The 15,238-nt window shown below is 36.8% G+C and overlaps 1 long non-coding RNA gene across 2 annotated transcripts; it reads right to left on the bottom strand.

Annotated features, from left to right (window-relative positions):
- Window positions 1–1,234: 1,234 nt before the first annotated feature.
- LOC139722162 (uncharacterized) lies at window positions 1,235–13,871 on the bottom strand. Of its 2 annotated transcripts, XR_011710272.1 has the most exons (5): window positions 13,594–13,867; window positions 12,245–12,289; window positions 10,145–10,255; window positions 9,343–9,476; window positions 1,235–8,302 (listed from the first exon to the last, which is right to left on the bottom strand). It is a non-coding gene; the product is annotated as an uncharacterized lncRNA (long non-coding RNA). The 2 variants fall into 2 exon arrangements; XR_011710271.1 differs by having other exon boundaries at window positions 10,145–12,289; window positions 13,594–13,871.
- Window positions 13,872–15,238: the final 1,367 nt, after the last annotated feature.

Here is a 15,238-nt window from a genome sequence, read left to right as displayed (position 1 = left end):
CTTGTCTGAGAATTTCATTAAATTCACCAATAACTATGCTTTTTGTGCTTATTTGGTGCAATTCAACAACTAATTTCCATAATTTCTCACATTATTTTTGGGTCATATTTAGGAAGTCTATAATCACTGAATTGTCACTTTCTGTCTCATAATGTCGCTGTTTTCTGTAGTACTAGTAGTCATACTTTTGTTGAAGTCTTGTTTCATATTCACAAGCATAATCTTCCCAGTGGAACCCTCCATACTTCACATGTTTTACTCATTGCAATTTTTTTTTTTAACTTCAAACACCTCAGTATTGATCATAAGTATCACTTCTACTCATTTGTTTTTGAATTGCTGTATGCTCTGTCCTATTCACACTTTTTTATTTTCCTCATTCTGTATTACAAAAGGAAATATGATGACAAAAGAAAATAAATATCAATTGATTTGAATATATGTGCCACATTACTTTGCGTAAACTCAAGACATCACTCATCAGAACTGTATTCTGATAGCCTCATGGTAACTGTAGTAAAGTGGAATAACTTCAACATGAAGTGAGTCTATACCTGTGCTATATACATGATCAATCAATGTATTACCTTCTGTTGTAGCATCAAGTACATGTTGTTGATATCCGTAAGAATACATCAATTTATGCACACATGAATCACTTGAACCTTGTCTGAGATTTTCATTGAAGTCACCAATAACTATGCGTTTCGTACTTCTCTGCTGCAATTCTACGAGTAGTCTCTTCAGTTTCTCACAAAATTGTTTCTTATCATATCTGGGAGGTCTATATATCACAGAAATGAGACATGAAGGACAAGTTACTGCAAATGTAATATATTCTAGATTATTGACATGTAAATCCAGCCTACTAATAGATTTGATTTTACTGTACACTGCAACTCCACCATGTGCTTGATTTTTCAGTGCCGAAAATAAGGGACTTTCATCTGAATAAGATTTTGACCGAGGTTGATTGTACATTTTAAAATGATCTAAATTCACGTCAAAAATGTCATCATTAAGCCAAGTTTCAGTTAAACAAATAATATCAGAATTTCTACATAGGAGGTTTGATTGGATATCTTTGAAATGTGCTTTAAGACCTTGAATGTTATGTAGCATTATATTCAGAGTCGCAACAGAAACATCATTATCAAAGCTCTTTTCATCAACAAATGTTGGCATGTTTTCTAAACTTTCTTTAACAGTTGGATTGCAATATATGACTTTGGGATCAAAATCTTCAATAGTTAGTCCACGTATTGATGTGACACGGCTCAGAGCAACATATGCTTGTCCGGGCAAAAATATATTTTTCAGAGAAACAACAGCTTTTTCCATTGTCATGCCCTGTACTTTATGTATTGTGCATGCATATGCTAATTTCAAGGGAAATTGTTTCCTCGTATATTTTTTCCCAATTGATTCCTGTTGCATTTCTATTGACTGTGTTCCTACTTTTTCATTGTCAAATTTCACAAGCACACTTGAGGGTCTGGCATTTTCATTTACTCTTACTAAGTCAGTTACAGTGCCAATGCAGCCATTTGATAAACCTTTGGTCACATTCACATTTTTGATCAGCATCACTCTAGAATTTTCAGCAACCCAAAGATATGCTGGCAAAGAAGCTTTAGTACATCTCCGTGGCTTGTCACATGCTTTGTTTTTACCCTTATCGCCAAGTTCAAAATCTTCTGCATCAAGACAGATGATATTTGTGCATTTCTTGTGAAGCATTATTTTATTCCAGTCATTTACTTGTTTGTTTGAAGAATATATATGCAGTGCATCCTCACATTGCTCTCCAGTTTGGCATGATTGAAGAACTGCAAAATCATCACTTGATAATTCATCTTTCTTTTCTTTTACCCTTAATTTGTTCAAAAGAACAGCAAAGTCTGCATCATCCTTTTGTCTCATTATTTCATCCAAGTTAATCATAGAGAAGTTGTCTGTCCATAAAGAACTTTGCAATGTATCTTTATACAAAGGAGTACCTTTTACTGGGGGTAACTGATAAAAATCTCCAACTGCAATAACTGAAACCTTTCCAAATGGAGCATCATCACGCGTCTGCTTTATTTGCCTTAAACGTCCATGTACATACCACAGTAGCTTCTGATCAACCATGGATATTTCATCAATTATTAGTATCTGTAATTGGCCCAGCTGAGTACGTAAATGACTTATCTTTTCTTCTCCAAGGGGTTGATAAGGTAATGAAGCAGAAATGGGTATGGACAGTGCATTATGAATAGTACTACCATCAATATTGTAGGCTGCAATTCCAGTTGGAGCTACTTTCATAATTGAAAGATCATCTGGATTATGCATCATTTTACCTAGAATTCTTGTCCCTTCATTACATATGCATTTCACCAGATGACTTTTTCCTGTTCCAGCACCACCTGTCACAAATATCTGAAACGGTGTGGCTTCTTTTCCATTAACTCTGTCAAGACACCATTGTCGTATTTTGTAGAACACTTTTTGCTGCTTGCTGTTTAAAGTTCTTAATAAGACATTACTGTCTTCTCTCGAAATGCTACATGATCGAAATTCTATGCCATATGACTCTTTCTCCTGAGATTTAGATTCAAGATCTGGGATTCTAAACTCATTGTCAGCATCTTCAACTTCTACATGGATTTTAGCTGTTTCATGTCTTTCAACTTCTGTTTCTGGACAGAGTAATCCCCATGCATCTTCTTGTGCACCAAATTTCTCAAGATATTCTTGTGCCTGATCAATTGTATCAGCGTTTTTTTCATACTGCCTGAGATTTTCATTGGCAATACTTTTGACACTTTCCAAATTCTTATTAAACATTCGAACAGATCCATTTTGATAAAATTCCTCATATGTCAAAAATTGGTCAGGTTTTAACTGTTTATCAGTACGATATGGCAAAAATAGTTGCAATATACTCTGATAATATTTTTCTGGGGTTACAGTCGGTGAAAAACGAGGGTATCTCACTACAGCATCATTGGTTCTTGTTCTTTTTTGTATATAGCCCAGCTGATCTCTCAATTTAAACACACTCTGTTTCTGTTTCTTACCCTTTATATCAGATTCACTGAGTAGTCTATACTTTGAACAAAATGTGGCTAAACACATATTTTCAAATTCAAAACCATCAGGTCGGGCTTTATATTTATCAATTCTGCTTGGCATCCATGGGCTCCTATCATCATCGTCTCGTCTGCTTTGAATAACACTCAGTGGTAGACTCATTCTCACAGGGTTTGGTCCAACAGGTATAAACTCTACTTTTCTTGAGCACTCTTTCAATCTCAGGCCACAAACACGATACACACTTTCTTGTGCTGAAACTTCACGGTTTTGCATATACACATGTCCTATTTCTTTCATACTCTTTCGAGCATCTTCATTGCCCTCTCTCATTTCACTTTCAGCATTTTTCAAGAGCAAACTCATTTCTCTTTCTGCTTTTGACATGTATGACACAACATAAACAATGCAGGCATACTCATTTGTTATATACTGCAAATCCATATTGGCATTCCAAGCTCTGAGTAAGAATGAATTATATTGATTAACCCATATATCTTTTGGATCTCTTTTCATGACTACATCTTCTTTTGTAGCTACAGCATTATAGGCATCTTCAAATTCCTTTTGAGACATCCCAAGAGCTTCAAAGAGCTGCCTAGCATTATCATATTTGCCTTCCACACATGATGAATTCTTTACTGCAGACAGAACATCTTGAGCCTCATCTGTAACTTCTGGATTATCATCAGGCTTCACAACAAATGTTTTCTCAGAAGGTGGTCTTGGAAAATTAAATCTACAGGAGGTTCCCTTTTTCTTGCATGATTTTGAATGTTTCTTTGAGTGAAGCTGAACATTCTTCACTATTTCATACAGTTCTTCATCTTCATCCTCACATGGAATGTTGCATGAAATATACTTATCAATAAAATCTATGACAGTTTCATCTTTCTCGACACCCAAATTAGGTGCATTTTCAACCCAGAATAAACAGTGTGTATGTGGAGATCCTCTCTGTTGAAATTCAATCCTGTAAAAATAGTCAATTATCTTGCCAATAGGTTCTGCCTCAGAAAGAATCACTCTGTTCAAAAATGCATGAAAGCGTTTATCAAACATACGAGCTACTGTCACTGGATTTGATTTTAATAAATTACACTTATCTGTCCAATCCAGATCACTTGCTTTTCTCCCATCACCTTGTTGATTTAGCAATGTGTTAATAACTTCAGGCCATCTCATTTCAGCTGATGAAAATGATGCAAACCATGTAGGCTTTCCAAGTTGTCTAACCATTGCTAATACATCTTTCTGTGTAGATTGCCAGTATGGAGGTGTTCCTCGTATTTGTTTCAGAAATTTATATCCTTTATTCGAATCCAGTATCTCATGAAGTTTTCTTGCATCCTTTAGATCTGAACATCGCATCAATGTGGAATTATCTATTTTCTCTGAGCTTTTTCTGACAGCTATAGAAACACTAGAAAGTATTTGTTGCAGTTCATAAATACACTGAGCATAGAAAATATATTCTGTATTTTTTGCAAATCTGTTGTCTACATGCATCAAACGATTATGCAAATAACGACCAAGTGTTACTTTAATGTACCTGGTATCATGAAATGTTGGCTGGCCTGTTGGAAACAGAGCAGGAAAACATTTTGCCTCATTACTCTCATCCATCAATAGTGACACAGGACTATTCTTTTCACAAGGAGCACAGCATATAATATCATCAAAAAACTGATCAAGCACTTCTTGTCTCATATCGACCTTCTGCAAACATGTGCCCAACTGAATGCCTTGTAATCGTCCATCTTGATCATCCTCTATATCATCATCATCATCATTAGTTTCACTTAAATCAAATAGTTTACCACAAGCTGTTTTACTATTTTTGTCTGATAAATCAGAGTCCCATTCGCTATCAATAGCAATATCAGAATACCACTTATTATTCTTTTTCAAATATTCCAATGCAGCTAGGACATTGTTTTTCTTGACAAACTGATATTCATAATGTCCTTTATATGACAGTTTCCTCTTTAGCTTTACGCGAATTAATTGATCATCAGTCTCCGGTCGAGGTAATATCTTTACAGTTTCATTTGTGCGTGAAGGTACACAAACTGTTGGGCCATGCACTCCATATTGTCCTCCTTTAGGCAAATTCAAAACTTTCATAAATGGAATGTTTAGTGCAATCAAATGTGTTTCCAACTGATTCAGATTTCCAAGTTCCGCAGGAATAGCACGTAATTCTAAATTATTTCTGCTAGCTTCAGCAGGCATATTACCAGCTAATAATTTCCTGTGGCAAGTGTAACAAACCCATAAAAAATTTCTTGATGACTTTACTATTTGACAGTCAATATCACAGTCATCGCTGCATGTATGTAAATACTCCTCCTTTAAGCACCTCAAATCGTTATATTTTGCTTTTGTACACTTCAATACTTGATTCTTGAATAATAATTTCAAACATACGCAACATACATATTCAGGGCCGTGTGAAACAATTTCCCTAAATTTTTTCAAAACATGGTCACAATTTCTCATATTCATTTTTTCTTGTTTTTTTCGTTTCATGTTTCTCATTGCAACCTGCTGTCTGTACAAAAAATTTGTCTTGTACTTAATGTTTGAAACTTTCCTCATAATTTTCTTACGCCTCTCTCTGAATAAAGCATTGTTTTGATATCTAGCTTTCCTCATTTTCTTAAGCCTTTCTCTATGTAGAACATTGCACCCATAGTTTACTTTCCTCATTGTCTTCAGCCTTTTTCTGAATGAAGCACTGTTTTGATATTTGGCTTTCATCTTTGTTCTCATCCTTTTCTTAATTTTTTCTCGAAATGAAGCATCATTTTGGTATCTAGCTTTCATCTTTGTCCTCATCATTTTCTTGATTTTTTCTCTTAATAAAGCATTGCGTTGATATCTAGCTCTCATCTTTCTGCTCATTGCTCTCTTGACATTTTCTCTGTAAGTAGGATCGAACAAGTACCTGTTTCTTTGTCTCTCCTTAATTTCTCTTCTCTTTTCGAACCGGTAAGGTTCATCTGTTTGATATTTTACTTTCTTTGCAGCTGCATTTTTTAGTTTGCGGAATAGAAAAGGCTGAACATCTGATAAACATTCTATTTCTAACTGTCTTTGCTCATTTTTTTTCTTTTCTCTCTGTGCTCTCATTCGATCTCTATTTTTTCGTCTGGTAATATTTGCATTACTTTTTTTTCTTTGTTTTTTCCTTTTTGTAGTTTGCCTTGTAGTTTCAACTTCTTCAGATTCTTCAGTATCCCTACTCATTTTAACAGCACGTTCAATGTCATCCTCTAAAACTTCATTGTTCAATACATTTATTTGACAATCACCGACTTGTTTCGTAACTTTTCTCTCAGTTGTGAGTCTTCTCTTTCTTGTCACAGGCGTTTCCATAGCGGTAATGTTTTGTGGTCTTGACAAGTTTTGGCATGAACTTAATGTTTGGATCCTTGGACATACAGACTCTACAACATCGTAATGATTGCCATTTGTGTGTTGCAAGTAAACACCTCTTTGTGATGTAACAATTCCAAACTGAAGTTTGCTTGCACCAAATAATTTCCATTTTGAACAGTTTTCTTCATATGTATAAATATCAGTATCTAGTAGATTTGATAAGGCCATTATTTCCAATTCTGTAGCCCATGTGCCATTGTTGAATACTCTTTCCTTTGCAATGTATTTTACAACATCTGTGTATCCTGATTTTAAAAGGCTTACATAATCTTGCTTGTTTTGTAAAATATGCATAACTGTTGCTTTTCGAACATCACGGTGTGAATCTTCCTTGCCACATGTGACATATGACATAGCTCTGTAAAAGCAATTTCCATCACCACTAATTTTATAGATAGTTAATGGTTGTGACAGGACAGTAATATTACCATTTTCCACCATATCTTTTGGCACATCATTACTGCTACATTTGTCATTAACCTTTATGCCTAATTTGCAACAAAACTTCTCTCTGTCAAATTTATTCACAGGTGTGTACATGAGATTAATCTTTTTAATTTCTCCCACTTGCTTCACCTCGGATGCATCAACATCGACTACTGTCTGTTGACATGTGTTTTGTAATGGAATTTGTGTCTCTTGCAAGTTTGACACCATTATTTGTTTGGACATCATTTTCTTCACTCTAACACTGCCTTTCTTCAATGTCAAGTTTTCGGTAGCCTTAGATGATTCATGATGACTTTCTTTTTTACTTTCCACATTTGCATCTGAATTCACATGAAACACACTTAATTTTTCATCCAAAGTACTAGACTGAACAGCAGTTACACTTTCAACTACATCAAAATGATTGCTTCCAGTGAACACAATATATATGCCTCTTTCAGTTGTTACCTTGTTATAGTACCCCGGTTTCCTTGCAGACAAAATTTGCCAATTTTTTGTACGATCATCATACACATATATATCACAATCTAGCATATGTGCCATTGAACTAATATCAGTGTGACCAGCCCATGTTCCTAAATCCATCAATTTCTCTTGAAGTACAAAGTCCCTGACATTCTGATATTTCACTGTGTTAATTAAATTTTTAAATAAATCACCCGTTTCCAGTAAATGTGCCACATTGGATTTCCTGAGCATGAAATGGTTTCCTTCACTGCCAGTAACTACATGAGAAATACTTCTGTAAAAGCAGTTGCCATCACCCATAACTCTCTTGATATTTACAGGTTTCCTCATACACAAATTTTCATTTGTATCTTCCACTGGTTCACTGGCTGCGCCACAGTAATTGACATTTAATCTATTGCACAAACACTGCTTGTCTACATATGTAATTGGTGCAAATTTGAAGTTTCTATCTCTTCTTTGTGTTGTCTTTTCAAGTGAAACAAATTCAACTTCATTCTCACTTCCATAGTCATCACTGCTTACATTAACTCTGGTTTCCTTTATTGTTACATTTTGAGTCTCATCACTATAACTCAGATTTCTTTCAATATGATGACAATGTTGCGAATAGTCGCTGTTTTGATCATTTATATTCCCACACGCAGTATTTAGGGTCTTTGATCTCTTAGAGCCACTAGTTGTCAATACATTTTTCTTAGAATTGAATTCTACTGCCAGACCGGTTAATTCAAACTGAGTAGTACGTAAATCACATGCCATAGATTTTGCCAAATTCAAACAGTGTACCTGTATACCTTGCCATGATGAAATGCTAAGCAAGACACTGCATCCATCTTGTACCAAGTATCCATCATGACTTCTGGAATGAGAATCAAACACATAATAACCACTGTGATGCCTAATGATTGCAAATGTACTCTCAGCAAAATTCATAAGACATGCATCATATCGGCACAGTTCTTGTTCTAATGCTTGACTCAATGGCAAAGCACCAAAATTTGACAAATTGTTTTGATCTCCTTCCAACACTCCATATTTCGATTCACCATAGGTTATTTGAAATTTTTCATCCAGAATATGAAGTTCCTTCGGTAATTCATCTATCATTACAAGCTCTTCATTCAGTTGTGAATCCTTCTTTATGTAATAATACAACTCATTCCCAAGTGTCAGAATCTGATCAAGATCACGAGGTCTCATTTCGATTCCATTCTTTGTTTGAATGTAGAGAACTGCCACAATAGAATTACATGCACATTGTTTGCCAGCAGTATAACCAAATCGTTGATCACCTTGATTAAAATTTCCTTGTGCGATTGTTTTAGTCAGAGGATATGATTGCCTTCTATCATATTCTGAATCTGAAAGAGAAACAGGCTTACAGACACGTTCTTCAGTCTCTAAATCATTTGCAGCTGGTTCACCATCTAATATAAGTACAGACGATTCTTGAACATCATATGAATTATGGTGGTCAACACTATTTGCAGAACCAGCATTCATTACTATGCAATCAGATGGATTAATAGTTTTTTCACGTTCAGGCAGGAATATTGATTCATTACAAACTTGAACACACATGTTTTGCATACCTGAAACAGGTTTGTGACACGGAGAGTGAACATTTACATTTGTAGTAGAATTCACAGAGAACAATTCATTCACTGATATTTGACTGTCACCTTCAACATCTTTTGTTTCGCTGTAACATGGGTTTAGTTCATGCATATCGTGGATTCTGTCACACTTCACTTTGGACATATCATTCGAGCCTGTGTTGTCTCTATTTGTGGAATTACTGTCCTCACGGTCAGATATTTCATTCTTACACAACTTTTCATTCTTTGCTGCATGTTCTCCTTCAAAAATGTCATGTTTCACCTTTTCATTGTTACGCACCTGTGAGTCAGCATTTTTAACCACTGGCACACTTTGTTTGTTGCGGATCTTCGTGAAACGACCTTTCTTTCTTGGTTGCCGTGCATTTCCACCTCCATAGAGCCTGTTTACATTCCAAACTTCTTTTTCAATGTCTGTGGAAAGGACAGAGACACATGTAGCCTGATCACCACTCAGTACGAAACATCCATTAGTCATATTCGGAGTGCTTTTAGCCACATCAGCCCAACTTCTCTGTGTTTTTGCATAGATTTGCTCAGAGTATTTTGCCATAACATGAGGTGACTGAACACACTTTGAATATACATTCAATACAGATTCAGTATACACCTGCAGACTATCATTTCGTTCTGTGTCCAAGTTTCGATTCATATTTCGCTTCACGAGTTCACCATGTTCTTCTTGCCTTGTTTCTACTTTTGATTTTTTGCCTTTGCTGGTCTTGGCTCTTCTCTGTTTTTCAAGATAGTAGCCTTTCATTGCTTTGCCAATGTAGGTCACGCCAGGTTGGAGAATCACACCATTTACTGATCTCACTGTGCTCTTGTTATTGGTCTTGGTCTTAGGATTGTTAGTCATTGTTTGGGATGTTGTCAGTTTGGCCTTCTCAATCACTTTTGTCTTCCTTGATTTCACAGTTGTCCAACCATCATCAACTGCAGTTTCTAATGGTTCAAATTGCCTCCTAGTGAGATTTGAGATGAATGTCGGATCTGATTCATCTCTGTCACAATTTGCTCTTTCCTCCACACACACATTTGTCATTTCTAGAACACCACGTTTGTTCTTTCTTCTCACATACCTCTTTTTCAGTCTCATCTTCGTTGGTTTCTTTCTCTGGTTGCTCTTGCATGATGTAAGTGAAACATCAACATGAAAATCTTCATCACCAAGGTCTTCGAGAAGTTCGTATCTATTGAAATGACAAGGAATGCCAATTTTGTCAAAGATGCGATGGGCAATATTATTGCTTCCACATGCTGAACATATCCAAATCAACCTTGCATCACACATTCTAGCCTCATGAGAAATAGTTCCTGTACACATCACATGAAACTGCTTGCCACAATCCTCACATGGTACTCTGCTTTCATTTTCATTGATCACACTGCAACATGCATCACATTCACTGACCTCTACATTTCTCATCAAGTCACAACTATGGAGGATATCTAGGATATCACCAATAACAATCTTGAATTCACTTGCTTCCATTGTCAAACTACAGGGCTTTCGAATCTTTGAAAGTATAATGGTACCTATTACTAAATAAATGTATATCAATCAACTGTCAATCAACACAGTTATATTCCTTGAATCACTATACTTTTATGAATCACACCTACTCCACTAGTACTGCGATTGGTAACAAAATTGTCGGATTGAATAGCTTTGAAAGTTGCACTAATACATGTGTACAGTACATGTACTATATTTCACTGCAATACAAATTCCAGCAGTAAGCTGCAACACCGATCCATATAATGTTTCTACCAACAGGTGGGGATATTTCTACAATGTTTGCTTGTTTCTAGCAACAGGTGGCACTCTTTGTCTGTTACGTGCTTCAATTCCTACTTTATAGAAAAGCTATGCCAATTTCCTTTTACGATATCTGCCAACAGAAATTTCAGCTTCAATTCTCTAACATTTGATTTGACTAAATTATGCCTTTATCTCGAGATTATGCTCTTTGTAAAAAAGGTTACAATTTTACCAATTATGCTTTTGCCTTAACTGCACAATAATCGGTCTCCCTTATATGTTTTTCTCTTAGGGTAGGGTCTTTCGCAACAAAAATTTCAATTTCACCAATTATTCTTTGTCTTCACTGACAATTAAAGAAACAGTAATGTTTCTGTTTTGAGATGACTCCTTTTGCAATAAAGGTATGTCTTTTACTAATTGTGCTTTTGTTTTCACAGCCCAATATTTATAAATAGCCCTTTAAGGTGCAATATTAACGTCTCTCCCTTCATTTACTATGACTAAAATGCTTTTATCTGAAGATGGCGCTCTTCAATTATTCTTTTATCCTATTAACAATTAACGAAAATTCAAGACTCAAGATACCAAAAAATATTTTTACATAAAATTTTTAGTATACTTCTCGCCTCACCTCATAAATTGTTTCTCACACTTTTAACAATTCCTTCAAAATTTCAACTCCTAGCTATTAGCTCTTGCCAACTGTAGTTGATTTATTTGCAGCAACTTTCAATGCAGAATATATCAAATATCAAATAATCCTTGAAGGTGCAAATTTTGTCTACCCCAATTAGTTTACAACACTATAATGCTTTCGTCTTATGACGGCACTCTTTAATAATCTTTCAGTGTAATCTGGACTCTTAAACACCTTTTCTCAAATTAACTGTTTCTATTTTCAAGTTTCCAGCAAACTTCTCGCCTTCTCTAGGACAATTCTCTTTCCAGTTTTTAACTATCCTTTTAAAGAATGCACTCTTTCATTCAAACACTCTTTAAAACTCTGTTATTCTGCTTAATTTTTACTCCTTTTTCGTCAACTCTCACTCTTCCTCTCTTTGATTTCACTCTTTTTCTCTTTGACTCTAACCCTTTCTGCCTCTGATTCTGAAACTTTCTCTCCTTCTGATACTGTCTTATTCTCATGCACTCAGAAGTTCTCTGTTCTCAGCTTTCTTCAAGTTCAAGTTAAGGTATTTCAGGTAAAGTTCAAGTTAAGGTATTTCAGGTAAAGTTCAGGTATTTCAGGTATATTTCAGATATTTCAGGGATGAGTTCGTGAATTCCAGGATGAATTTCCAGATGTAATCTCAGTGAATATTCACTGAATATTCAAGGATGAAGGTGAAATGGTATGAGATGAAATGTAGGATGAAGATGATTCAACAAATAACAAACACAAACACAAACGTACTTTCAACAAAGACCAACATAAATCTCCTTCCAAAGCAACCAGTACCTGCAGAAAGAAAAGAAAGGAAAAATACAAACGTTACAACAATACCTGTATAGGCTATACAGTGAACTCTCTACAATTATCACTGATACGACGAAGTTCACTATAACAAGGTAATTTTTTTGTGGTCCTAGATTGTAATTTCAATTTGTATTGTATTATTTTTGTAACCCTGATATAACAAGGTTTCATTATAACAAGCACATTTTTCTGGTCCTGAGGACCTTGTGTTAAGGACAGACCACTAATAATGTGAGGTACACACATTCTGAAAATACATACCGGTACTTGAGAGGAATATGAGGCACAACACCCAAATTTTTTATACAAATCTTTGTAAAATTATTTTACTGTTCCTGCAATCTAAACAATTCTTATAACAAAGGAAAACCATCTTTTAAACTTATAATCTTGCTTAAAAACACATTTTTCACTGTGCACACATCTGCACAGGGAAACCCTATTGTTATAACACGGTCAGCATAACTCAGTGAAATTAGGTCAAAGTCAAGCTTGTGATGTGTAATTGTGGGACTACATATTGGAAAATAAATGACTTCTCTTCAGTTACATTTCATGATTAAACAGGAATGATACTTCTGTATGACAAAACAAGGTCCAGGCTAAGTAACGTTATATTTCTTCCCCTGCATGCCCCCTATAAAAAAAGGTGAAATGAAAGGGTTGTTGTTGTTGGTGGTGCTTAAAGGCGCATCATTCAATATTGAATATTTACGGGACAGGAAAGGGGGACAGGGAATATTTACGGGACAGGAAAGGGGGACAGGAATCACCGCTATATAGCACTGTAAAATACGCCCTCTACTGGTCGTGGTGTTAGCTACGCATTAAAGTATGGCGCCCGCATCTCGCCCAGATTTGGCAGAAGCAAATCACCAGAGTAACGCTAAGCCCTCTTAGTCAACGTCAACTCTTAAAGTAGGTTCTTTGGAACTTAGCCTTCCTAGTAATTACATAGCAAATCATGATATGGCTCACACCTTGTCCATTCAGGAAACGCGGTCTAACGTTAAAAACTTCGCAACTTCCTTCCTGATACTCCTGACATTTAAACGTACGGTCTACGCACTACAACAGCTTCGTACACGTATAGGGCCTGAGCTGTGGTGATACGATGGGCATGTCCCCAGACACTACTGAACACATAAGAGTGATACTACTGATAGACCCTAACGTTTATTATAGTCACTAACACTAACAGCACCACGACTACACACATGAAATTTTGTTCTAAAAACCCAAACATCTGTGTTTAGGCATGCCTGCGTTTACAGACTAATACCCACCTGGTACTCGAACTCCAAACTAATCAAACCGTCAGTCTCACGCAAAGGTCTTCAGAAGTCGTATTTGTGAGCCTGTCGCTGCGCTGCCACGCCAATGCAGTAGGTTACGAATTGACAAACACGTACACCACCTCCGTATTGTATATGTGGGTAAGGTACTACGCATAAAGCATGGAGCTACTAACAGAGTAGAGCCATGGTATAAGCGTACGAGCACGCGTGCGCTTCTATACTCTTTGGTACGTACGTACACTCCACGCAGGCATGCACTGTGTGGATCACGGAGGGAGCACTGCGAGAGACGCGATACTACCATGGAAAGCCCGTCGCACACGCCCGAGAATTCGTGGGTGTTTCATAAAGCTGTTCGTAAAGTCACCAACAACTTTCGACCGACTGGTGATCAGTTCTTGTGCTGAATTATTGAAATTCTAATAACTATAGCAATCGAAAAGTGATCACCAGTCGCTCGTAAGTTGTTCGTAACTTGATATACGAACAGCTTTATGAAACAATTTACGCACAACTTTGTCTTCACATACTAGCAGGGGCGTCACCAGCTTTTTTTCAAGGGGGGTGCGTTTTGACACTAAATGTTTACGAGATTTTTTGGACAGACATTTGGAATATAGGAAGCTCTCAATCCCTAGACTTTTACTGTTTTTTGAGGGAAACCAAGCGGGGAAAGGGTTAGGGTATACCCCCTATAAATGGATTATGGAATGACGGTGTGAAACGACAAATTACTGGCAGCGATATCAGGAGAATGGCATGACGACTACATGCGAGCGAGGGGAGCGAGCGAGCTTGAAAATTTTGACATTTTACAGTCCAAAAACTGCCGTTTGTAGCCATATTTTTTTGCTTTGTAAATTAAGGGGGGCGCACCGGGCGCAACTGCTGGCAATTACTGGCAGCAACATCAGGTAAACTGCATAGTAATTAAATGCGAGCGAGCAAAGAGAGCGAGTTTGGAAATTTTGACATTTCACAGTCCCAAAACTGCCATTTGGAGCCATATTTTTTCGCTTTGGAAGTAAAGGAGGCGTGGGGGGGGGGGGGCGCAACGGGTGCAACTGCCGGTAATTACTGGTAGCAACATCAGGAGAATTGCATAACAATTACATGCGACCGAGGGGAGCGAGCGAGCTTGAAAATTTTGACATTACAGTCCAAAAACTGCCGTTTGTAGCCATATCTATTTGCTTTGGAAATTAAGGGGGGCGCACCGGGCGCAACTGCTGGCAATTACTGGCAGCAACATCAGGTGAATGGCATAGCAATTAAATGCAAGCGAGCGAAGAGAGCGAGCTTGAAAATTTTTGACATTTTACAGTCCAAAAACTGCCGTTTGGAGCCATATTTCTTCGCTTTGGAAATAAAGGAGGGGTGGGGGCGCAACGGGGCGCAACTGTCGGTAATTACTGGCAGCAACATCAGGAGAATTGCATAACAATTAAATGCGAGCGAGCGAGCGAGCGAGCTTGAAAATTTTGACATTTTACAGTCCAAAAACTGCCATTTGTAGCCATATTTTTTTTTTGCTTTGGAAATTAAGGGGGGGGGGGCGCACCGGGCGCAACTGCTGGCAATTTTACTGGCAGCAACATCAGGTGAATGGCATAACAATTAAATGCGAGCGAGC

The sequence above is a fragment of the Diadema antillarum genome, unplaced genomic scaffold, assembly GCF_040938485.1.
Source record: "Diadema antillarum isolate AM-2024a unplaced genomic scaffold, OU_Dant_1.0 scf00000159, whole genome shotgun sequence".
NCBI classification, from domain to species: Eukaryota; Metazoa; Echinodermata; class Echinoidea; order Diadematoida; family Diadematidae; genus Diadema; species Diadema antillarum.
Note: the sequence above shows the minus strand (reverse complement) of the source record. Positions and strands in the feature narration are given on the sequence as shown.